At 45.9% G+C, this 24,187-nt stretch overlaps 1 long non-coding RNA gene across 1 annotated transcript in view; it reads right to left on the minus strand.

The window, feature by feature from the left end:
- Positions 1 to 1,456: 1,456 nt before the first annotated feature.
- Positions 1,457 to 24,187, minus strand: part of LOC132249350 (uncharacterized) — a 36,534-nt gene continuing 13,803 nt past the window's right edge. The window contains exon 2 of the long non-coding RNA XR_009460781.1: positions 1,457 to 2,814. This is a non-coding gene — a long non-coding RNA (uncharacterized LOC132249350). The remainder of the gene's footprint in view (positions 2,815 to 24,187) is intronic.

Genomic DNA, 24,187 nt, shown 5'->3' on the forward strand with positions numbered 1-24,187 from the left:
AGCACAATAGCTGAGTGGTTAGGGTACTCACCAAGGAAGCAGGCTATCTTCTTTCTAGGTGCCCCTTACATAGAAGGGTTTGAATCTCTGATTTCCTAGCATGGTGCTCTAACCACCACAATCCAAGGGCGTTATCTAATGCCCTTCTCCACTATACCTTTTGAAGGTGAGACCCTGCACCTTACATTTAATAGTCATTGATTAAAATAGATGGCTTGTCCTGAGAGAAGTCTCTGCCCCATGGGGAGCAAGGGTCCTCCCTTTAAAATCAATAGTTATCTCACTCATCCATATACTCTCAAGAGTGTTTTCTTTCCTTTTAGCCCTGCATACCTTCTTCTCTTTAATGCCTAGGGAGACAGCTTCAAAAGGGGGATTGGAGAGAAAATTGGATAATGCCTGACCTTTGGCATGGTGGTTAGAGCTCTGGTTAAGAAGCCAGAAAGATACAGCTTCCCTCTCAGGTATTGAGGCTAATACACATGAAGGATTATCCTTTCCCTCCAGCTAACACCCACTAGTTGCATGGATTTCTTCACCTACTATTTAATGACTTACAACACCGCGGGTATGCATATAGCCATGTGGGGCTCAGCCAGTACATATCCTACTGCACATGTTCATCATATGCACGTGCATTTGTGTGTCCACACTGTACAGGAAATACAGGGTAATCAACCTGGGAAGGAGTGTCAAAATACTACTTACATGGCTGGTAAATTGCCAGCTTGGGGCCAAAAGGGTAACTGAATTCTAACCAAATTTCTTAAAAAGTATTCTAACTTATCTTCAGACTCCAGAAGAAAAAAAAATAGGAGCCACTTAATACTGAAAATAAAATTAATGAGAGCAGTTTAGGAACAGATTCCAGCTTACACCAGTTTTATTCCTATTGGCCACAACTGTTCCTCTTGGAGTCTCGTTCCATTTTGCTCATATGAGTGGCTCAAATGTTGATCAGTGTTAATGCTAGCTCAGGTTTAGAACAATCACATGTCCAAGCCAGCAGGAGCCTTGAGGACTGAAAAGTAAGAATCCCCCAACCCATCCCCTATCTTCCTATTCTGGGGTCCCCATTCCTCCCACCCCTGCTTCACAGGCTCCCCCACTGCTGCTTGGGATTTCCCCCTGCCTCCCCCTTCTCCCACCAATCCCCAGGACTCCCCCCTACCCCCTAGCCTTCAGGGCTCACCTGTCCCCTCTGTGTTCCTCGACTCACTTCTAGTCCCAGTGCCAGCAGCCACAAAGAAGCTGGAAAACAAGGGGGATGAGCAGAGATCTGGGGTGCTGGGCACAGGGGGACAGCAGGCCCAATCTGGGTAGGGAAAGGGGGGCAGTTGGTCAATTCAGGCTGGTGGGGGATGTCACTGCCGTGCACTGCAGTGAAGGGTATGAGACCTTTGAAGGCCATCAGGCGGGTACTTATGATGCTTGGAGTGGAATTAGGCACAGACGCTTATCGGTTGCAAAGCAAGATTATTTACTCACGCCGTTAAGGTGGTGAAAGACGGAGGTCAGAGATATTTGGTTAGTTACAGTTTAAGGTTCGAAGGTCGGTCTGCATGAAAGTTTTTCCTCGGGCAGATAAACGGAGAAAAAAATCGGGCCGGCAGGTCGGTGACTTACGTCTTAAGATTGGGTCGAGACGCGAGGGGGGCACTGGCAAGTGATCAAGTTGTCAGTTACTCTGATACGTGTGATCAGAGGTCTCCAAGGTTTGTACGGAGGTCCTCCTTCTTCACGGAAGTGAAGATGGGTTTTATTTGTATATTAGCCAATTGTTTTTCGCCACGTCATAAATTTAATTAGAATCACCAATTGTATAGTGGTCTTCGCTAGGGTGTTATCATAGGAACACTCCCGGACACTCCCCTGTCATTCCGACCAATTACAATGATTTATATAAAGCAAAGAAGGCAAAAGTCTTTATCTCTGTTAGTGGCGCAGTAATAAATTTCTTTTTGACATGCGCAGAAAAAAACCTGTTATTATCATCTTGTTAGTTAACCCTTAGTTACCTTGTATAGACTAAACCTGTTTTGATTAATATATTCCTTGCTTGTGGCATGGGCAGTACTTAATTTGGTTGTGACATGCCCCCTTGCCCATGGCACAGCAAGTTACATCATATTTATGTACAGACCATTTTGTTCATCATTGTTAGTGTTTGGCAAGCAGGTGTATACAAAAGCAGAAAGCGTGGTTAGCTTTGTTTTGAGATACTGTAAAATCCAACAACCAAAACATATAAACACAGCAATCGGTAACAACAGCGTAATGAGGGGCATTAACAAGTTGAGAAACCATGATGACGTGTCCCATCCAAACCAACGGAAGAGGTCTGATAGCCAACCTTGACCTATACCTGAAAGTCGGTTGACGTTTTCCGCAATTTTCTTCATTTTGTCAACTTGTAGAGATAGAGGGAGAGATACATTGGGAATGGCAATACAACAATGGTCACGAGAAAGATTAAGGTATTGACAAAGTCCACCTTGTTGAAGAAGAATGGCGTCTAATGCTAAGCGGTTTTGTCTGTGCGGGTCGTGTTGGTGAGTTCTTCTACTTGTTCGATGAAACAGAGAGGGGGAGATGAAGACACGCAGTAAGGCTAGGGTGGTTGGTGGTGGGGCCAATGGTTTCAGCCCAAGCTGACAACATCAATAGGATGGTGTTGGTGGAAGGCGGTGGACTATCATCGTCTGGTGGTGGGTTGACACCTCGCTCCTGTAGAGGGCTTGCTCGACACAGGAGGACCAATAGACACAAAAGGAACATGTCGTCATCAGACGCAGGACGACTCGAAAGCTGGAGCTGAAAGAAAAGAAAAAGAGACAAGACAGTAACTGATTTACAACCTAAAAGGTCGTTGCGTGTGGGTTTGCGCGTCGGGACAACCAATTGTGATGGGCAAGAAGCGTAGTTGGTCGGTCCTCATGGATGAAGGTAACGGTATAGGTGTTTGGATACTGTTCTGGACCGACAACGGTTCCTTTGTGGATACGCAGATGTGGCTGACGTGGATGTGGAATGGTAATCCAGACTAACTCGTTGGGTGTAAATTTTGGGACCCATGGTTTCGGGGCCCAAGAAGTGGATTCATCCCACAATGTCTTATCTGCATTCAGTGATATGATGATTTTGTTGTTTAATTTCGTCCAGTTTTTGAAGGTTCCGCCACCTTTTAAGCACAATCGCTCTTTATAGAGGCCGATGTGTCTTTCTACTACTCCATTGGATTGGGGATGATACGGTAAGTGCAGATGCCAGGTAATGTTATGGAGGTGAGCGTATTTGTCGAGCGCTGAGGAATTAAACGGTGGACCTCCATCTGATTGAATTGTGTCGGGGGTCTTCCAACTGGCAATTGCTGTAGTAAGAGCCGATATAATAGCGACGGCGTTGCTCTTTCGCAGGGGGATGACTTTTAGTTGCCGGGTACCAAGATCTACGATAATGAGTCCCTTGTTTGGAGGCTTTGCACCTGGTAGAGGTCCCAACAGGTTTACTTGCCAGACCTTTCCGGGTGCAAATTGCTGCGCATCTAGCGCTCCAGCCTGATGGTTCGTCTTATGACACTTTTCTTTGGCGCATGCTTCACAGGCTTGAGATATTCGTTCCCAATCAGACCTTGTGCCATAGGGTGCGGGAGTTTCTGTGGTGGATCGCCATCGTAGGTGACTAGCCCTTGGTCCTGGGTGTCCCCAGTGTTCATGCAGCCACGTAAGGAACGGATCGAACTGTGGTTTGGGGTCGTCTGCTTTAGCAACTAAGACAACATCACTCCAGAGAGGGTCTTCTAGAAGCTTGTCGATGATTTCATGTACTGGATCGGTTTCAAGTTTATGTGACTTGGTGTGTTTTATGAGCAGTAGAACAATAAATTGGGATAACAGATCCCAGATTCTTTCCCAATCCTCTAGGTTTTCCGCCGCAGTCTCTGTGCCAGTAACAATTTTGTAGACATATTGGGAATCAATAGCTATGATGGGAGTCGGAAGTGTTCCATCATGATGTTGAAGACAGTGGCGGAAGTGGCGTGTGTTTCACAGCGTGGAGAAGATTACGAAGATCCTTTCTGTCTTTGTCCATCCAAGGTGTGGCTTTCCGCAATTTGTCGCGGGTCTGACGCTGGAGTCTCGCCAATAGCAGAAGGTAATGCGGAGTGATGTAATGTCGATACCAATTGAGATGTCCCAAGAGCCATTGAAATTGCTTTTTGTGCATTGGTAATGGCTCTTCAAATGTACCGAGCTCCGGGGTTTCGTCGTGTGTGACACCGGATCTAGTTGTGCTGGTAAATCTGGTACCTAGGAATGTAATATTCATCGTGGGTTGCAAGTTTGATTTTTTCAAATTAACCGTCCAGCCCTTAGCATGGAGATGGTCAACTAGACGGCGGGTGACCTCAGCAACAACTTGCTGATCACGACCCATAATGGCAAGGTCATCAACATAACTCCAAATTTTGAGTTGTTTTTCCACTTGCAAAGGATAGGAAGCGCGAAAGTCTTTAAGTGTGTCATTCATTGCGCCTGTGGCCAATGCAGGAGAGTTGCGGTATCCTTGTGGGCATACCGTCCATCGGTACATCATACCTTTGACACACATGTTCAAGATTCCGCTGTTGTCAATAATTGGGATGGAGAAAAACATGTCCTTGAGGTCAAGGGTCGTCCCGTACCACTTGCCCCCTTGAAACCTCGCCATTTCATATAAACACTGGGGTAGCGTAAAAGCATTGGGTTGCGTAAGTGGGAGACACCGTTTATTCGCCTTGCGGAAATCCACTACAAGTCGGACTTCGTTGGGTTTTCCGGGCTTCGCAATTCCCCACCCTGGTGATAGGTGGGTACTGGCCGCTATCGGTGTTATACATCCCTGTTGTTCGAGCCTCTGTAACAGGGTGACAAGGGCTTCCCGAAGATGTCGTTTGGTCGGGATTGGTTTATAACGCCATGTAGACGTGTTACGAAGCGTAGGTTGGTGTCGGTCGGGCTCAGCAATAAAGAATGGAAGAGCTTGAAATATTAAGTTTTTTAACTGGAGTGTCTTAATGCCTGGTACGCCCAAGATGTTCATGCCCCCTAGAACTGCTTCAAGGGTTTTTTTGTGATTGTGTATCCAAAATTTGACTTTTTCAGCAGTTGATATAGCATTTAGCCCTTGTACCATGATGGTTTTCGAAGTTTTTCTATGAGGTGTTGCAGGTGCTACGATGTTAATTTGTGCTCCCGTGTCAAGGAGAAAAGAAATCTTCCGTTGCATCGAGGGATTATCGGGATGAATGATAATAAGGCTGGTATATGGGTGAGGATCTGAAGGGTCAGGCTTTTCTGTAGGGCCGCCGGCTCGCCCGGCGGCCACTACCCGTTTTTTGGCTTCTGGGTGTAATTGAATCCCAACTTTTCTGCTAGGGCTTTTTGCCCATCGTCCCTCAGGATGCGTAATTGTTGTTTGGTAAGGCTGGACTCTTTTATGAGGAACCAAAACATGGCCTTTTCTTTAAGGGTCCGTCCTGGGACTGGTGGTGAGCCTTTGTAGGGTGGTTTGTTCACTTCAGGTTGTTTTACGGGGTACACTGACGATGGGTCCAGTTCTGTAGCACAATTGACACCTTGAGTTATAGCTGTTGGCTTCATGAGGGTTTGGATACGGCCCATTTGACTGAGGATGTTCCCGGCCTGTCCGTCTATTTGCGGGGTAAGGAGGAAGTGAAGAGTGATGGCATGAGATCCCCCATAGATGTCTATGCAAGCTTCCAAGTTTTCAGGGGTGATTGGAACCATTCCGGGTTGCGTTAGGAATCGATGTGGCCACGGCCCAGCGGCCTGTTGCTCCGTCAAGCCGAACCTGTTGTGTTGAATACCCATCGGCTGTGGGCCCCCGTCCCATGTGCAGTACGAGGTTCCTATTATTACTAATAAAAGTTCTTCTGCCAACGCTATTTCTGGGCGGTCGTTGTGCCACAGGTGGGACTTGTTCACGATTTGGCGGGCTAGAAGCGCAGGGAGTGGTATGGCCCAGTGTTGGTTTTCCATGATTGGGCCACGGTCGGTGGCGTGTCCTCCACTCCATGCAGCTTGACGGATGAGGAAGCTGGCCTCTTCCATGTCCAGTAATTCTGAGCCAAATTCAACTACCAGTCGGCCAAGCCAAATCGCCAGGGTTTCTTCCGGTTAAAATTTTGATAGCTGAAAAATATCTTGCATCTCTGTTCGGTTACAGGTGCGGTAGGTGGAAGTAGCGTGAGTTATGCTTTGTGGATCCGTTGTGTATTTTGTAACAATGATGAATGACTTCATCGGTGGGGGCTGATTCTCCGTTGGTAGGGAGGGATATATTAACTTGGAGGTTCTTTTTTCTTCGTCATAGGGAGGCGGTAGCTGATGTTCCGGGGTTGGAGCCGTTGGGTCCGCCCCGTTGCACTCCCGTAGAGAATGAGGTAGTTGTGGACCTCCCACAACTCTGTCCTCCACGTCCTTTTCTGAAGCTCCGCCCTTCTTCTCCGATTCTGTGAAGAAGCTGAGTTTTTCGCCAGCGCCATATTGGGGCGATGGTGTAGGCGATTGCTGCACAGCAGCATTTTCAGCTGCGACTTTTCCCAGGGTCAGAAGTTGGCTATTCAAATTTTCAATATCGCACGTTGCATTAACAAATGCGTGGAACAGAACATTAATCATTTTTCCTTTTTCCCACTTGGAGCCTGCCCATTTGGTTGCGGTGCGACCCTCCATCTCCAGGTTTTCATGGAGCTGGGTGAAGAGTTTATGACTGGGGGACTGGGGCACCATGGTCGGACAGTTAAACTTGTCGGGGGGTGTTCCTTCCCCACCCTCTCGTACGTGGCAGATGCAACGGGCAATCTCTTGGACAGGGGTTGGGTCCACCCCCCGCTGGCACTTTTGCCGCTGCCACCACCTTCACCCGATGTAGGGATATGATTCCCGCTTCATCCCTGGGTCTGTACATAACCCCTTTAGCGCTCATAACACACCCTAGGGCCCTCACATTGAGCTGAGCGCTCCACTCTTTCCCTTCTCCCACTTCACCCCTTAGGGAGAAGTGTCCAGTAACCGCATTCAGTCCTATTCCCCTTGCCTGATGGTAGGCAATGTGTGCCCATAATTCATCCGAATCGGACGTCAGGCGGTCCCCACTGCGCCATGGGTAGTTCTTTACTAGTTCCAACTCCATTGCGTCTTCCCCAGATCCTGTTCGTGATGCCATGTCACTGCCGTGCACTGCAGTGAAGGGTATGAGACCTTTGAAGGCCATCTGGTGGGTACTTATGATGCTTGGAGTGGAATTAGGCACAGACGCTTATCGGTTGCAAAGCAAGATTATTTACTCACGCCGTTAAGGTGGTGAAAGACGGAGGTCAGAGATATTTGGTTAGTTACAGTTTAAGGTTCGAAGGTCGGTCTGCATGAAAGTTTTTCCTCGGGCAGATAAACGGAGAAAAAAATCGGGCCGGCAGGTCGGTGACTTACGTCTTAAGATTGGGTCGAGACGCGAGGGGGGCACTGGCAAGTGATCAAGTTGTCAGTTACTCTGATACGTGTGATCAGAGGTCTCCAAGGTTTGTACGGAGGTCCCCCTTCTTCATGGAAGTGAAGATGGGTTTTATTTGTATATTAGCCAATTGTTTTTCGCCACGTCATAAATTTAATTAGAATCGCCAATTGTATAGTGGTCTTCGCTAGGGTGTTATCATAGGAACACTCCCGGACACTCCCCTGTCATTCCGACCAATTACAATGATTTATATAAAGCAAAGAAGGCAAAAGTCTTTATCTCTGTTAGTGGCGCAGTAATAAATTTCTTTTTGACATGCGCAGAAAAAAACCTGTTATCATCATCTTGTTAATTAACCCTTAGTTACCTTGTATAGACTAAAACTGTTTTGATTAATATATTTCTTGCTTGTGGCATGGGCAGTACTTAATTTGGTTGTGACAGGGGATAGGGTTGGGAGGGTAGCAGGCCAAATCTGGGTCAGAAGGAGCATGGGGCAGCAGGGGATGGCAGTCTGATTGGGCATGGCAAGAAAGAGCAGTGGGCCCAATTCAGGCCAGCAGGGAAGAGGGGTGGGTAGGGTGTTTACACTGATGTGTAGCTTAGAGTAGCTACAGCTACATATTAATATAACACAAGCTGGGTAACACAGATCAGATATAAAACTAGTCTGAAGTTGCATAACTTTAAGCTGTCTAAAGAGTGCTTAAAACTAGTTTCACACGTTAATTCAAAGGTTAGGAGCTCCAGGAACCACATACAATTAATATGTAAGAAGGCCCTTTGTGTCCACTGAAAAGTTTCTTCCACTTTCCTCTGAAGCCTCTAGTAGCAGCCACTGTCAGGAACAGTAGTGTGCTAGATGGATCACAGGTTGGATCTGATATATCAGTTCCTATGTACTTGACTGTAAATTCTTCAGTTCAGACTGAAGCACTAAGTTTTCTTGTCCAGGACCTGGCACAAGAGAAGCCTAATCCCATTTGGGTCTTTTAAGTATTACTGTAATATAAATGTTACCTGAATAACAGCAGCAGAAACAGGTCTTTGGTGTTTATCGCATCTCATGCTGCTTTTTAAACATCCTTACTCCCAAATCTGCACCCTGAAATTCCATGCAATAAACAGAGCGAAGAAATAAGGCACAAGGAGACAGTCCACAAGCAAGCTGGTGCCACAGGTGCTGCTTCTGTCAGCACTGTGGCATGGGGAGGGCTCTACCAGAAGTAAGCTAAGATGACAAGCTAAGGCTTACCTGATGCAGAAGAGAAAAAAAATTATATTGTTTACAGCTTAGCATGTTTTTCTCAACACTGGCAGATAGGTTTGTTTTTTGGGGTTCTTTTGTATTAAAAACAACTGCATTTCAGTCAAAGCTTTGTGTAGAAACACATTTAAGTATTTTGGAAGATTGAAAGGAAGTAAAAGCCATGTAACAGTGATTCGGGGGATTTTAGGATGTCAATTTGGAAAGAAAAACCTATGCTGAATGTTTACTTCCAATCATTTTCCACATTTGCTTTAACTGTGGTTTGGGGTAGGCGGGGGGTTGGTTTGTTTTTTTTTTTTTAACTGACTTGTTCTCTGCTACGTTTTTGTATTGTGAGAGTGCCTAGGTCAATGATTCTCAATCAGGGTGCCACAGCACCCTGGGGTGGCTTGAGTTCCTTTCAAGGGTGCCATGGGGTAGCACAAAATATTAACCCTATTAACTGTGCAAACATGGTTCACAAAATAAACCTAGAGATTTCAAATAAGAATTCATCCATTCAAACCTGTTGTGGCCTGAGCTTTTTGCAACAAAAGAATTGCTGTTTTATTTTTCCATAGTCAAAAATGAGTGAACGCTGAAAGCTGCATTTCCAAGCAGTGCCCTGAGTCTAAATAGGTTCAGAATCACTGGCCTGCAAACACCACTTATGAACCAGAACCCCGTAATGCTAGACATTGAATAAATGGGAAAAAAAACCCTGTTTCTGCCCTAAAAAAAATGAAAGCTAGTTTTGCCAAAGTACATAGGCTCCTTACAGAGAGGGGGGTGGGTGGGTGGGTGGGTGTGTGTGTGTGTGTGTGTGTGTTGGGGGGCACAGCACTTTACTTTCAGCTCAGAGTTCCCCTCACCGAGCACAGCACATGCCCAAAAGAGGAACCTCATTGATTTAACCCAGCTTGCTCAGTGTCTGTATAGCTCATGCTTCAGTGGGGTTTCTTGGCACTTTTATCTAATAAACTGATTCAATCAGCTAATTAGCTAAAAGTGTCAGAAAGCCTTGCTGAAACATGTAAACTATACAGATGCTAGGAAGCCAGATCAAACTGATGTGATTTCTCTTCCAGTGAAGTGCTGTTTTGTTTTGTCTTTCCATATTTGTCAGCACCCATAGGTGCTAAAACTTTCATCACTGAAACCTTTTTCGGCCTGATTCCCAATACACAACTCAAAGGTAGGTACTGCATGTCCTTACACACTATGTGGGGAGACTACAGTATGTGCCTCAGAATAGACTTTGCAACCAGCCAGCAAAATAAGAAACAGCTGTCTAAACAAGCCACTGAGAAATGCTGGAGAGAAGAGTTTATTAAATCCTCTTCCCTCTTATGGGTTTAGAAAACTCTGGACTGCAGGAGGATGCCTATGTTAGATTAGGATTGGGATTCCAACCCTCTCCTGGGTTTAGGTGTGCAAGTTGTCCCTTTCAAACACAGAACGCACATGGGGACTATTGTAGAGAAGAGCCACACCTCCTCCCATGGCTACTATATTTTGTACAAGTCTTAATCTTGATGGTGTGTACAACTTCTGGATTGGGGCCCTCAGGAGAAAGAGATCTACTCTGAGGACTCTAATCACACTTGCATGTAAGATACATGATGAGGTACTCAGGCTGGCTTCTGTGCTGCCAATGTGGGCCAGCCATGAAAATGAAAAATGCAATACAAGGTTGAATCAATCAAGGAGAGATACAGGGCTCTGCCAAGACTTATCTGGAATACTGTGTACAGTATTCGTTAACATATTCTAAGAAGATGAAATCAAGTAAATGCAAAAAAGGTCTATTAGGATGACTGGGGAAAGAAGAGACTTAGAAGAGCCTGGTTTCATTAGTCTAGCAACACAAAGTGTGAGAGAAGCAGTATGGGCAGCAAGGAATAATTCAAGGTAAAGGGCAATTTTAGCACAAAAACAAGTAGGTGCACCCTGACCATTAATAAATTTTGGGTGGACATCAGAAGAAGGTTTCTAACCATCATAGCAAAGGTATTCTGCAACAGCCTTCCCATAAAAGTTTTTTGATAGACCTTGATCGGTTTATGAAAGGTATTATATGTTGTGATTGCCAATGAAAAGAGGAGAATGGACCCTATGACAGAAAATCTCTATTCCTTTAATCCTTTGCTGCTATGTTTTCTAATATAGAGATTTTTTCAGGCCAGACAGAGCAGCAGCAGTCTAGGTACCGAGGGTGCTCTACTGGTAAAAACTTTAAACAAAACAAATAGGAGGATGTGGGAATTTTTGGACTCAAGTGTTTAAATTCCATTCAAGCCCAGTTTAAGCATGTAAACAGACCAAGTCTTGAAAATTTCTCTCAGGCAAAACCCCCGGTGAACTTATCAACTCAATGGGAATTCTGCCCAAGTGAGAACTTCAGGATTGAATTTACTGTACTTGGCAATCAGACCTTAGGAAGTTCAGAGATTCAATCTGGAGAAGTCTAGAGATTTATTTACATAGGATTTTTCTCAGTTACTGGCCAGGATCCCACTTTGAAAATATGGAATAAAGACAGGACAAAAGATAACTTTTGCCGTAAAAAAAAATTATAACTAGATTCAGAAAAGCACATACAAGATTTCCAGCACCTCCTGTTTCTATCTAGACAGGTCAGAATAATAAATACGACTTGTTTGAACTGAAGTACTTCTGAATCTCCACAAACTCTGAATGAAACTCATGTAGTGAAGAAGTTCACACTTGAAAGCACAAAATAAAACCCTGCTATAATGCTGGAAGTTTAAATTACTTTGAGTTCAGCCTGGTTTACAATTGGAGTGTGGAGTTTGGGGTCAGGGGAGGGGCTGCATTTTTAATCCAAAATATTTTCAGTCCCTCATGTAGGGTGACTACTTGTCTTATTTTCAAGGTGTTCTGCTGAATGTAATCTTGAAAGGATTCAAATGTAGCAGTAATACAGTTCATTAGTATCAAAGTTACCTGCCAAACAGTGTCATCATTATTGTCAGCAGAAACTGTTGCCAAACTGCACAGAGAGATCACCAGGTTTAATGAGCAGGTGTTTATTTAATACTAAATGTATTTTAAGGGTATTCTACTGTCAATTGTTAGACTTCTAGCAACACTAAAATGCTTTGGGAATAAAAATAGAACGCTCATTAAGAGCCTGCTATCTCCTTAATTGGAGAATGGGTTATGAAGGGTTCAAAATCGTCCTTCAGTATGCATAGCATTACCAGAGAAGGAAATTTCCCCTACTTACAAGACAGTAAAAGTGTCAGGTTTAGCATGATAATTACAGTATCTCCTACCTACAAAACAACGTGCCTTATTAAGAGAACAAACACTAAGAATGTCTAGAATTGCATGGGCAAACATTTAAGCCCATTCAAAGGCTTAGAATTTGGGAGCTGAATCTTTTTTTCAGGGTTTTTTGTGTTTGTTTTTTTTTCATATCTATTTACTGTTCCTTGTAAAAGTGACTCTGGGAAATGGGAGTGGCAATTAAATTAGATGCATAGGCTGCGTCCACACAACTGTGGATGTTTGCTTCCCTAGAGACAACTAGTAGCAGCACATCTTGTGCCACCACTACTTGTCCCCGGGGAACACTTGTGCCATGCACCCTCTGAGTGGGATAGGGGTGGGGTGGGGGAGTTATAGGAAAGTCTGGGGCCAGCACTGGGATGGCCTCAGCAGCCTTACCGGGGATCCTGGAAGCCTCCTGGGGCTGCAGCAGTGACAAACCTGCTGCTCCAAGCCTGGCCAGCAGCAAGTGGGCTCTGAATATTCAGGGGTCAAAAAAACCCAAAGAACATGCTGCTCCCTTGCACTGCAGAGAACAGCTGAATGTGTGGTATATGGTGCTATAGACATGTCTGTGGTGCCACATACCACACAGCCACACTCATCTGGATGTAGCCATAATCAGATGAAACTGTTACACTTAGCAGCAGGAGAAGGAAAAAGTAACACTTACATGCAGATAATGCTGTAGCCAAACTATACTCTTCCCATACTTTTTTCTTTGGCCAATATTTTCTTTACAGCCATCTTGTTATTAACAAACAATAACATGCAACTTATGTAAGGCAATTACAGTGAAGATTTAGACTAAGCAGTTCTCAAAATGCTGACAAAATGGTAAGAAAGCTGCTTTTGTTCAGTATGGTAATCCATCTGTCTTTAGGAATGGCTACCAGAAAAAGTGAAATATTTCATTTTTCTCTGTTGTATACTGTACAGCAGAACAACGTAATACAACATGCCCTAGTGCTGTGCAAAGGGCCTGCAGTCATAGTCTCACACAGGTCCTAAATTAAAGTGTCCCCCATAAAAAATAAGGTGTCCCATGGAAATAGGTCAAAGAGAATCTCATCTCATTTAACTGTTAGAGAAGAGGCAGGCTGGAGGCATATGGAGGGTATGTTAATAGATTCTTGTGGATATGGTATGTGGGGAAATGATGGCTGATGCATTATTGTTACTGAAGGGGAAACTTTTACTGTTATATAGATTGGAGTAATTTCAAGTGTGTCAGAAGTTTAATCATTTAATATGAGCTATCCTTTATTTTAAATTCATGTAATACACCTGTGAAAAACATCTAGAGAAAAATACTAAGCACTCAAAACATACTCTTCCATTAAAAGAAGGTAATATCTCTGTGAGGGCAGTTGGAAGGGGAGAGGGCAGATATGAATGTGTTTGTACGGCTTATTTTTCATATCTCTTCCCTTCTACTAACAGCTTTGCCTTAGCTTTTCCTTACAGAGGCAAAGGCATAGGACCCTCTCACCAGTCACTTCATGACTTGCACTGACTTAGCCTAGTAGGGCCCCTGAGGGCTTGGAGCCCCAAGCAACTGTTTTGGTTGCTCGACCCTAAAACGTGTTCAGTTTCCATGCATCCTTTCTTCAAAACAATGTTCCCTCTACCGGGCCAGAAAATAAACAGTAACTAGCTCACTCACTCTCCCTGCAAAAGAAATATCGTTCATAATTTATGAAGTTATGATGCTGGAAGAGATAGAGAACTAGAGATTGAGAGCAAGACAGGGATAGTGAAAAGAGAAAACGTAGGTTAAAAGAAGCAATCTTCCTCACTCCTAGGAAAAAGATGGCCCAGGAAATAATGATAATACTTGAAGCCCTTTTGCTTGAAATTTTAAAACAAAATATAGTAAGTATTAGAATGCTAATTTTAAGTATTAATAGTAAATTGGGACCTGAAGCAGATAGTATGGAGAAGAGATCTGAACAGGGTGGTGAGAGAAAAAGAAAGAACTGACAGCTGAAAAAAAGAGATTGGAAAATACTGAAAACACTGCAGTGCAGCCACCTCCGAAATGAAATTCTTGTCAATTTCACTTCCTCCCAGTTTCTGCTGCACCGGGTTCTGCCGATTATAGAGTACACTACTATTCTCTCTTCCTTTTGATTGCTATCAGAGTTTATACCTTGGGGAATAATGCCACATTATTTCTCACTTTGTGGGTAATCACCTGTCTCTTCAAATTGACATCAGGTGAGAGCTCAAGACCTTCACACCAAAAAGCTCATGCTGCCTTGGTATAAAATAGGGCTTATATCTCAGTGCTTAATCAACTTTTTCACATGATGCTGTGTAAGGACAGCTTCACAGAAGACTCATGTCATCCCTAATCCTTCCATCACTGCAGCTTTCTACGCTGCAGTGGCTTCTTTTAGTTCAGCTTGTTGCACTGTCTCTCTGAAAGGGATGGAAAAGACATGTGGCATAACCTGCCACAACTGCCTCAAACTACAGTTGGTCTCCTGATAATTGGAGGAAAAATTCTGCATTGGACAACAGCTGGGAGCTATGAAGAAAAGAGACTGCCAATGCTCCACCAATCAAGCCAATTACTGATGTGTGACCTGGCTTCCAGCCAGGAAAGTGATCACAGGAGAATACTTACCTCTCCATTTTCCAAGGCGCAGACCATGTATTTGAAAAAAATGCTCCAGGAAAAAGAGTATTTTTACACTATATCCCCAGTACTACTGGGGTGGGGGGACTTTCAGGCACACCCTTTCCATTCCCTCCTGCTTGCAGGTGCCAAACAAAGAAATACAATCGCAGAGCCCATCTGTGGGAGGCCCGTGTACTCTCTCTTGAGATCTTTCTCTGGCTTGCATTGAAGTATCCAAGAATCACCCCTGGAACAGCTACCCTGTAACAAGACTGTTACATCTTCCTAGTAAAGAACAACTTCTAAAAAAGCGCTTGTCAAAGGACAAAAAATATAGAGAAGGAGCAAACATAAATGGAAAAGAATAAGCTCTCATCTCCATCCCATTCCTTTGAATGACTTGTGATGAGGCATATCAGAAAGAAAGATTGCAGTGGAAGGCCACATCAGAACATGCACCAAGGTATCCCTGTCTATGGGAACTAGCTGCCTGACTGCATGTCCTGACCTGCCTGGAACTCTGCTTATCTGCTTCTTCCCACCTAGATTCCACCTGAACCTTGCCCGCCCTAACCCTTGCCTTGATCCTTGCCTATGTGGCAGGCTTACCCATAGCAGCCTGGCATGTCTGGGCTTGGAGAATCCTCCTTGAACACTTCCACCAATCAGTCAATTGCTGGGGAGCAGCTTGCCCCACCCCTACCCAGGGCAAGGCAAAGAATCCAGACCTGGTTGAAGCTTACACCCTGATTCAACCTAACTGGTCCATTTACAATCTGGGGGCAGAGTCTCCAGTGGGAATAAAAGATCTGCATGCCTGGGCACACGGGAGGGTGCACTGAGGGATGAAGAATAGGACCGGGCATAAGAAGAGCTAGCAAGAGCTGGCCAGTGGGGGTGGAGCTGTTGCCCCAAAGTGCCTGAAGACCCTCCTCACCAGATGGGAACAATGAGCGGCCACAACCCACAGCCCCACTGCTGAGAAGCACACCATCGGTGCACAGATTGGTGTACAGGGCGAGACCTGGGAGCTGCATGAGGCATCTCGGGTCTCCAACCCCTGGTGTGTGGTCAGGAATGCCACCCAAGCTGCCTCATGCAGCTCCCAGGATCTGCATCCCCAGTTGGTGCATGGGACGGTGCACGGAGCTGGGACTCAGAGCTGTACAAGGTGGCTTGTGTCCCCAGTCCCTGGCAAGCACCCAGGATGTGGTGCCAATGGCATAGCATGGAGTGATCTGGGAGAGATCAGAACCACTGAGAGCCACTCAGGCAGACTCCGGCCCACAGCCACTGGCACAGGGCCAATAGCTCGGTGCAGATAATGCTGCATGGAGGGTCTAGGAATGGACTGAGCCCTGGCACAGCATGAGATGGTCCAGATCTGCAACCCCTAGCAGGAGGCAGAGCCCTTGGTGCACACGATGGTGCACAGGGCCACCAGCGGCCAGCAGCCCAAGGGGAGCTAGTGACCTTGGAGGCCTTGTATGTGAGGAGCAATTCAGCTGAGGGGGATGAGGACTGCCCATCCAGGGCCCCAGAGTCATGAGTTGCTGGGGAAAAGAGTTCCCACAGAGGAGGGGAAATTCCTCCTGGCTGGTAAGGGGCTCCTAGAAGAAAAGCTGAAGGGGGAGGGCCCTTGAGTTTAGAGGCTCCCTTGGGGGTTGTGAAAGGTGCAAGGGGACATTAGGGTTTTCTGCCCACCACTCCTTGGGGCACTGGCAAGGCCTCAGGACCCATTGAGAGCAAGAGAGCACCTTATATTTTGTCATTCCTGTGTAATGATAATTGTTGATTCATTAACACATGATCCCACTGAAATTCTTGCTGGGACCCCTCCCTGCCACCCAGCTGTTGCTTATCTGGTCTTGATTTTTGCTTACCTATATTGTTTTACTACTTACCTGTTCTTAAATTTTGCTTATCTGTACTGGTTTACTATTTACCTGTTCCTGTTTTGTGCTTACCTGTACTGATTTATCACTTACCTGTTCTTGATCAGTGTTTACCTGTATTGATTTGTTATGTACCTGTTCCTGAGTGGAACCTCTTGTGGTAGTGTATAGTTGCCCCCCTGGTTCTGCTCTCAGAGTATAGATTTATGTCAAAGTTGTATATTTGTAAATATGTCTATTAATATACCTCTCTCAGTCTATTTTTATTAATAAATCTGTATATAGTCAAGTCCACATTGTCCTGGCCTGTCTCTATAGGGAATAGAGGGAAACTGAGCTTCAATTGCAATTTCCTCTCTCTCAGCAGTCCTAGCCAACATAGCCAGTACTTCCCTTCCATTGGAGGATGGAGCACTTACCCTGGTGCACCTGGGCTACACCTATATTAATGCTTGCTTCCATGTCTAGCCTCAACCTGTGCCTTGCCCCTGCCTAGTTTCAAGTTTGAACACCTACTTCAATCCTGCTTGGATCCCTACCTAGGACCTGCCTGTCACTGGTCCTGCTACCATGCCTGCCTGTTCCTATCCTGGATTGCCCTGTTTCTGCCTGCCTCTTCCTGAGTTCTCCTGTCCCCAGTTTGGACTTTCCATTATGACTTATGACCTGTATTGATCCTGTCTTGCAACCTTCACCTCGAGACCCCAGACCTTGAAGGATACCCAAATTGATCTTGGTGCTCTTTATAGTAATTCCTGCTGTAACACACTCTCTCTGAACAGACTCATGCCCTAACAAGGAGGAGGATAGAGAATTAAGGATTGTGATAAAACTGTCAAAGGAGGAGCCAGTGGGATTGAAGAGACATTGAAGAATAAAATAAGGGGTGGAAAGATGACATGGCTAGAAGGGAAGCTGGATCAAAGGAAGAGGAAGATGAAGCAGACGGGGAAACTGTGCAGTAAGAGAGGGTTGGGAGAAATAGGTATGGATGATGAGAACTAAGAGGGGATAACAATGAGACAGAATATAATTATCATGTTGGAAGATAAAGATAAAACAAGAACAGGATGCCATAAGAGCAGTAATTTACTTATGCATTTAACCAGACAGAGCAACCAATAATTTCTAAAGATATATAGTTCATTGTGTGGCAAGTCAGAGCTGCTGAGCTGCAGGTATTGAATCTGTATTAGTAATGGTAACACGGGGTACATCTACATGTATTATTAATTCAACTAAATCTCTGGTGCAGTTTGCAGAAGTTTATTGCTCTCAGGTGCTATGTTTACATATGCACTCAGGACCACAGCATGTTGAGCTGGGTCAGAACTGGCAGGGGGCCTAGGGGCAGGGAAAATATGGCCCATGGGCCAGATCTGGCCTGCCAGGCTATTCTATTCAGCCTGCTGTTGGCTTAGAAATGGTATTTAAAGGTTTGCTTTTTGGAAACTGGCTTATAGGTATAGCTATATGCATTTGAATGGTTTAAGATGGACAGCAGGGGTTAATAGACTTCTAACAAACTTGGGTCTCACACACAGTTTCTCACAGCCCTGAAAGGGGCCTGCAAGCAAAACACTATGAGGAAAAATTGAGGGCCCTGGATCTCCTCAGTCTCTGCAAGAGAAGGCTGAGAAGTGACCTTCTGGATGCCTACAAATTCATCAGGTGGGGAGGGGGCAGCAAGGAATAGGAGATGCTCTGTTTAGTAGGGCACCCCTTGGAGTAACTACGAACAACGTCCATAAACTGACGGAAAGCAGATTTAGGTTAGACATCAGAAAGAACTTCTTTATGGTAAGGGGTTCCAAAATCTGGAATGGGCTTCCAAGGGAAGTGCTGCTCTCCCCTACCTTGGGGGTTTTTAAGAGGACGCTAGACATGCACCTAGCTGGGGTCATCTGACCCCAGCTCTCTTTCCTGCCAGAGGCAGGGGGTCAGAGTCAATTATCTGCTAAGGTCCCTTCTAACTCAAACATCTATGAATCTATGAAAGCAGAGAGGCTGTCTAACACAACAAAGCCAATAAGGACATATAGCCATGCAGTCAGAAACCGTGCACTGCTGGAGCGATGGACAGGTGAGCAGGGGGGGAGCAGTGGATAGGAAGGTAGGGGGGAGTGGCAGGTGGGTGGGTGGGGGAAAGCAGTGGTGGTGGATGGGGAAGGAAAGGAAGTGGCAAGGGAAAGGCAGTGGTGGCAGGCATGGTAGGGAAAATGGCAGTGGGTGGGAGCACAGGGCTCCAGTGCCAAGACTGGCAGCAGCAAGAGCCAGCTGGGAACGGTGGGGAATAGGCTGGCTCCTGCTGCATTCTGTAGTCCCAGAATTGCAGCCAGGAACTACACATTGCTGGGAAGTGCCTGGTTGGGCCGGCTGGCTCTGTGCCATGCTCCACAGTTCCCAGCTGCAATGCTGGGACTGCAGAACACAGCAGGAGTCCTAGCTTTGCAGCAGGGAACCGCAGGGTGTGACACAGAGCCAGCTGGGCACCTCCCAGCACCACACAATTCCTGGTGGCATGGCACTGAGCTGACCCAGTCTGGCCCATCCTCTCCAGGCACCACAGGATCCCAGCTGCAATGCTGCGACCCATGCAGTCCAGCATGAAACCGGCTGCAACGCTGCGACCTACACCGAGCCAGACTGGCCCGATGGCACACTAGTGCCAGGAGCCATGGGGAGTCCCACACCATCAGTCTGGGCGAGCTTGCAGGGTTCCTGGCACTAGCCAGGAGCTGCATATGGAGGCAAAAAGCCAGAGTCCCATGAGACCCACATTGTCACCAGGAACCACATGGTGCCCTCCCCCACACCCCACGTGCACACACATAGACACACACAGCCCCCCACAAATCCCATACCCATCCCCCCACATACACACACACACACATACACCCATAACAACCCAAAAAAACCCATGCCCATCCACTCATACCCCCCACACCCCTCCACTTACCCCCACAGCCTCCCCACAATGTACAAGAGTAAGACTTCATTTTGAGCTATTACACAATCACCTCTATATACACAACAAAACACACACAATTCAGGACAAAAATATATTTTAAATAAAATACGTCATTGTAGATGTGTGATTTTTAGCATACAATGTAGCTTGTCTTCGGTTCCAAGATCGTAAGCCCCCCCCCCCACAAAAGGAGAACTTCTGGGGCAAGGGGAGGGACTTCTGCTGGCAAAGGTCAGGAGTTAAGGGAGGGACTTCCAGTTCCAAGATGGCAACCAGGTGGCAGGGCACCTGTTGAGGAGCAGGGCTACCCTTGTGGCCCTCAACAGCTCACCAAAACTCGTTAAGCGGCCCTCCAGCTGAAATAATTGCCCACCCCTGCTCTAACCCAACACAGTGTGCTGGGTGGCTGGCTGGGGCATGGGGTGCTCTAGTGCATGGCTAGCCAGCAGGCAACTCCTGCACTGAAGCATCCTCATGCCCTAGCCAGCCCCATAAGCATCTACACATGTATTGCTGTGGAGTAAACAATATTGCCACAAGATAGTAGTTGCATTGACAGGTACTATTCTCCCACAGCATTTATTAGTTTCTGGCACCCTAATAGGGCTGCACGCATAAATGCTGAGACTTAACTGCAGAGCTAATTGGGCAACTCCTCAGTAAATGTCTTGTGAGGACGTGCCCACAGAGAGGTTTGCCCAGTGTCAGAGCAGAACAAGGACTGCCACTCCTGAAGGAGCTGGAGGAAGTATCCAAGGTGTTGGTCTATAAAGAGAAGTGATGGAGGAATAGTGACCTTCCTGCTGCTTCTTTTCACTCTTCAAGTATTTTTTATCTTCCTGGAGAGGAGAACAAACAATATAAAAGACTGCCTCATTTCCAAATTATAATACATGTGGTCAGATTTTAGTTGTCTTCAGATCTAATTTTTTGCAGAACGTGTTCTTGCCTTTACTCAGCAAAGACAGAAAAAAAGAAAAAAGTTCTCAGGCTAAATCCCTATGAAAACAAATTGACTAGTGTAGTAGAGGGAGAAGAGATGGACTGATTTTGTGAAATTTAAAACTGGTATGGGGAGGCATGGGATGAGGCAACAGACACTGAGAAATGAAGACACTGCTAGCTAAAATAAAGGTTCTTCATAGTGCACAAAAATACAAGACTCAACCTCTCCCAAACATTTGTGTGAACAAAAGCTTCTGCTTGCAAATAGCTGCTGCAAAGAGGAACAATGAAAATGTGCCACAAATACAATTGACAAACTCACAAAAAAATATCCATTTTCGCTCAGAATAATTTCAAACAAAAAGCCTCTTGCACTGTTAGTCTGGATACAGCTCACTGTTAAATATACAACTAAGCCATGCAGTCCTTCCCCTTGTAAAAACACCCATTGATTTCAACGAGTTTTGCCTGAAAAAAAGAAAAAAAAATTGCAGGGTTTGGTCCACAAACAGTAAATATGTAATGTTGTTTTCTATGCCTACCTCTGTATTCTGCAGAGTCTGCCAATTAGCCATAGTAATTAAGATTGATGCTCAACACCCACATTCCCACAACAACTAGATTATAGTCTAAAATAGTCTATCATCTTGAACCGATTTTTCAATGCACTATATTTTCTAATTTGCCTGATAAGATTTCCCTTTCTGCAAACTAAACCTTGTATATATCTGCTGAAGGGAGAAAATTGACATGCACGATTCCTTAAAAATAAGAAGCTTATTTGTTCTCCTCCCAGAGACCAGGATCACAGGTGTCGCATTGGAGGATGATAACAACTTCATTAAACTCTAACTGACATGTATAGCCCCAAGGATAGCAATGACTTCCCACCTCAACATTTAAGTGTCAGATTTCTTTGAACCAGTTACTGATGTAATGAGAGACTAGAGGATTTGGCTTAGAAATACTTAAGGAAGACATGTCCAAACTACTGACAATAATTTATACATGTACTAAATAATTGAGGAGAATCTGCTAATATAATGCCCACAAGAGCACAGCAATTAGATTTAAAAGATTGCTTTCACTGAAAGTGCTCTGGAACCTTTTAACTTGAAGATAAAGGCTGCTGGCTTCAACTCTGAGGATCTATTCTGGCCAAACCAGGTTCAAGAAACACTAACTTCTTATGAATTGTATGTACTTGGATACGGCAGATACCTGCTAGAAGAAAGTGAAGAGGGTGTGGATGCTATGAAATGAATGCAGGAGCATACAGTGGCAGAGTGAAAACTGAGGATTAACAAATGCTACTGCCTTTCCTGAAATCAGATTTGTCATCATCACAGGGATTGGCAAGTTTCTACCATGCCGCTGGGCTCATATAACCCACTGCATTTGCCTTATTCTCCAGTCATTTAGAAGAAGTAAATAAAGCCCTTTTTCATTTGGCATTGAACTTCATGCACAATGAAAGCCATGAAAGCCTCGCTAATAGCTTTTGGACCCCACAGCACCATTTTCAGTGTGGCCTTGCAAATTCTTGCAGTAGATAACAACACTAATCCATGCTTTTATGGCAGTGGGGAAATTCATAACTCTCCTCTTTGAGTGCCTGCATGACTGAGATTCATAAGGCCTGATATACTTTCTGAATTTCAACAAAATACAAAGGATATCTTGATTCTAAGGAATATTGTGATCGAGCCTTGCTTGCTAAGGTATTCAAAGCAGTGTCTTCAGCATAGATAACATCTGCAGCTGTCATTTCAAATGGTATTTGAGAGCACTAGCTTTACATGAATTCTGAAAAAAACATTTTTGTTTCTGTCAGGACTGGGCAGAAAATAAGCCTGGAACATACTTTGGGCCAAAGGCAAATTTGGGGCTGTGTTTGACTGTAGAGTCAAACATACATCCACACTTATACAATAGAGAGACTAGAGAGAACACATACATCCACACTTATGCAATAAATCAGGGGTGTGCAAAGTCACACATGGGTTGGATCTGGCCGGCAGCAGGCCAGATCCATTTCCCAGCAGCCCCTGTCCGCATAGCTGGGACTGGTTTCCATGGAGACCCCAGCAGTAGCCACATTGTGCTAGCGTGGGACCAGGGTTTCCATGGAGACCAGCCGCAGCAGCACTGGCAGGTAGCAGCACCAGTCTCTAACAGGATGAGGGGGCACTGAGATGGGGCTATGCTGGGGGCTGGAGTGAGATGGGTTCAGCTGCTGCTGCCTGTGCAGGGCAGGCAGCAATAGCAGCACCACTGGGAGGAGTGGCTATGGGGGGCTACAGGGAATTTTGGAGTGGCTATAGCCCCACCAAACCCCTCCTAGCACCGCCTCTGCTGGCAGGGCATGTGGCAGGGCACAGAGATGCTGTGGGGCTCAGATCTTGTGGCAGTGAAAACATGGTCCAAAGCCAGGGCAGAGCCACACTCTGCAGCCTGCATGCCATAGACAGGGGCATGGGGACACTGGCAATGCGTAGTGGGTGCACACAGGTGCATATATACCTCCTGAGTGTGGTGATGCACCCCCGCTTGCCACCCCCCTACCCCTTGCCACCGACACTGCTGGCGGTGTCTGTGGGTGGTCAGCAATTGCCACTGGTCGCCGCCAATTCTGCCAGCAGCATCTGTGGGTGGTCAACAACCCCTGGTAGGGCACTCGTCACCCCCCATCCCTGCTGCCAACAGGGCCGGCAGTATCTGTGGGAGCTCCCCACTTACCGTCGCCATGCTCTCACTGCTGCCAGCTTTGCCGTGACCCCCAGCCACCAGGGGCATGCATCGTTCATGCATGCAGGCAGCAGATTGCAACTCTGCCCCAGCTCTGAACCATGCTGTCACTACCACAAGGTCCCAGCTCGACTCCAAAGCAGTGCCACTCCCTGCTGTTCACCCTGCCAGTGCTGCTGGGGCCAGTCTCCATGGAAACCCTGGCCTTACTATCACAGTGTGGCTGCTGCTGGAGTCTCCATGGAATCTAACCCCAGCCATGTGGGAAGGGGCTGCTGGGAAATTGAGTCCAGGCACCAGCTGGATCCACCAATTTGCCCACCCCTGCACTAAACAGTGGGCACATCTACATAAGACATTTACTCCAGAGCTGCCTAATTAACTCCACAGAAGTCTCAGCATCTACGCATGTGCCCTTGTTAAGCCACAGGAAACTAATTAAATACAAGTACTATCCTATGGTGGCATTATTTACTCCACCACAATGCACATATAGACACTGACAGGGCTGGATGGGTCATGAGAGTGCTTCAGTGCAGCCCTGCACTGAAGCAACTTGTGCCCCAGCCAGACCCTCTGCAGCATGTGGAGCTGGGTTGGAGCAGCTCCAGGCTGGTAGGCTGATCCCCCAGACTCCCTGCCAGCCAGGGCTGCTCCAAACCACCTCTACATGCTGCAGTCCTAGGCACACATGCAAATGCAGCAGTAAACAGGAGCAATAAACTCTGGTGCAATAAGTACTGGGGTTTACTGTGTCATATTAAAAATGTCATGTGTAGACATGCCCACTGAGACTTAAATATACAAGTCATTTGAATGTTTAAGTACCTCACTTTGGGGGTGACCAACCTGAATAATCTTATAAGAGTCTAATGTTCAAAGGGTGGATATCTCACACCTTCTGAAAAGCAAGTTATTTAAAAATGTCTGACACACAAAAA

The sequence above is a fragment of the Alligator mississippiensis genome, chromosome 3, assembly GCF_030867095.1.
Source record: "Alligator mississippiensis isolate rAllMis1 chromosome 3, rAllMis1, whole genome shotgun sequence".
NCBI lineage: Eukaryota > Metazoa > Chordata > Crocodylia > Alligatoridae > Alligator > Alligator mississippiensis.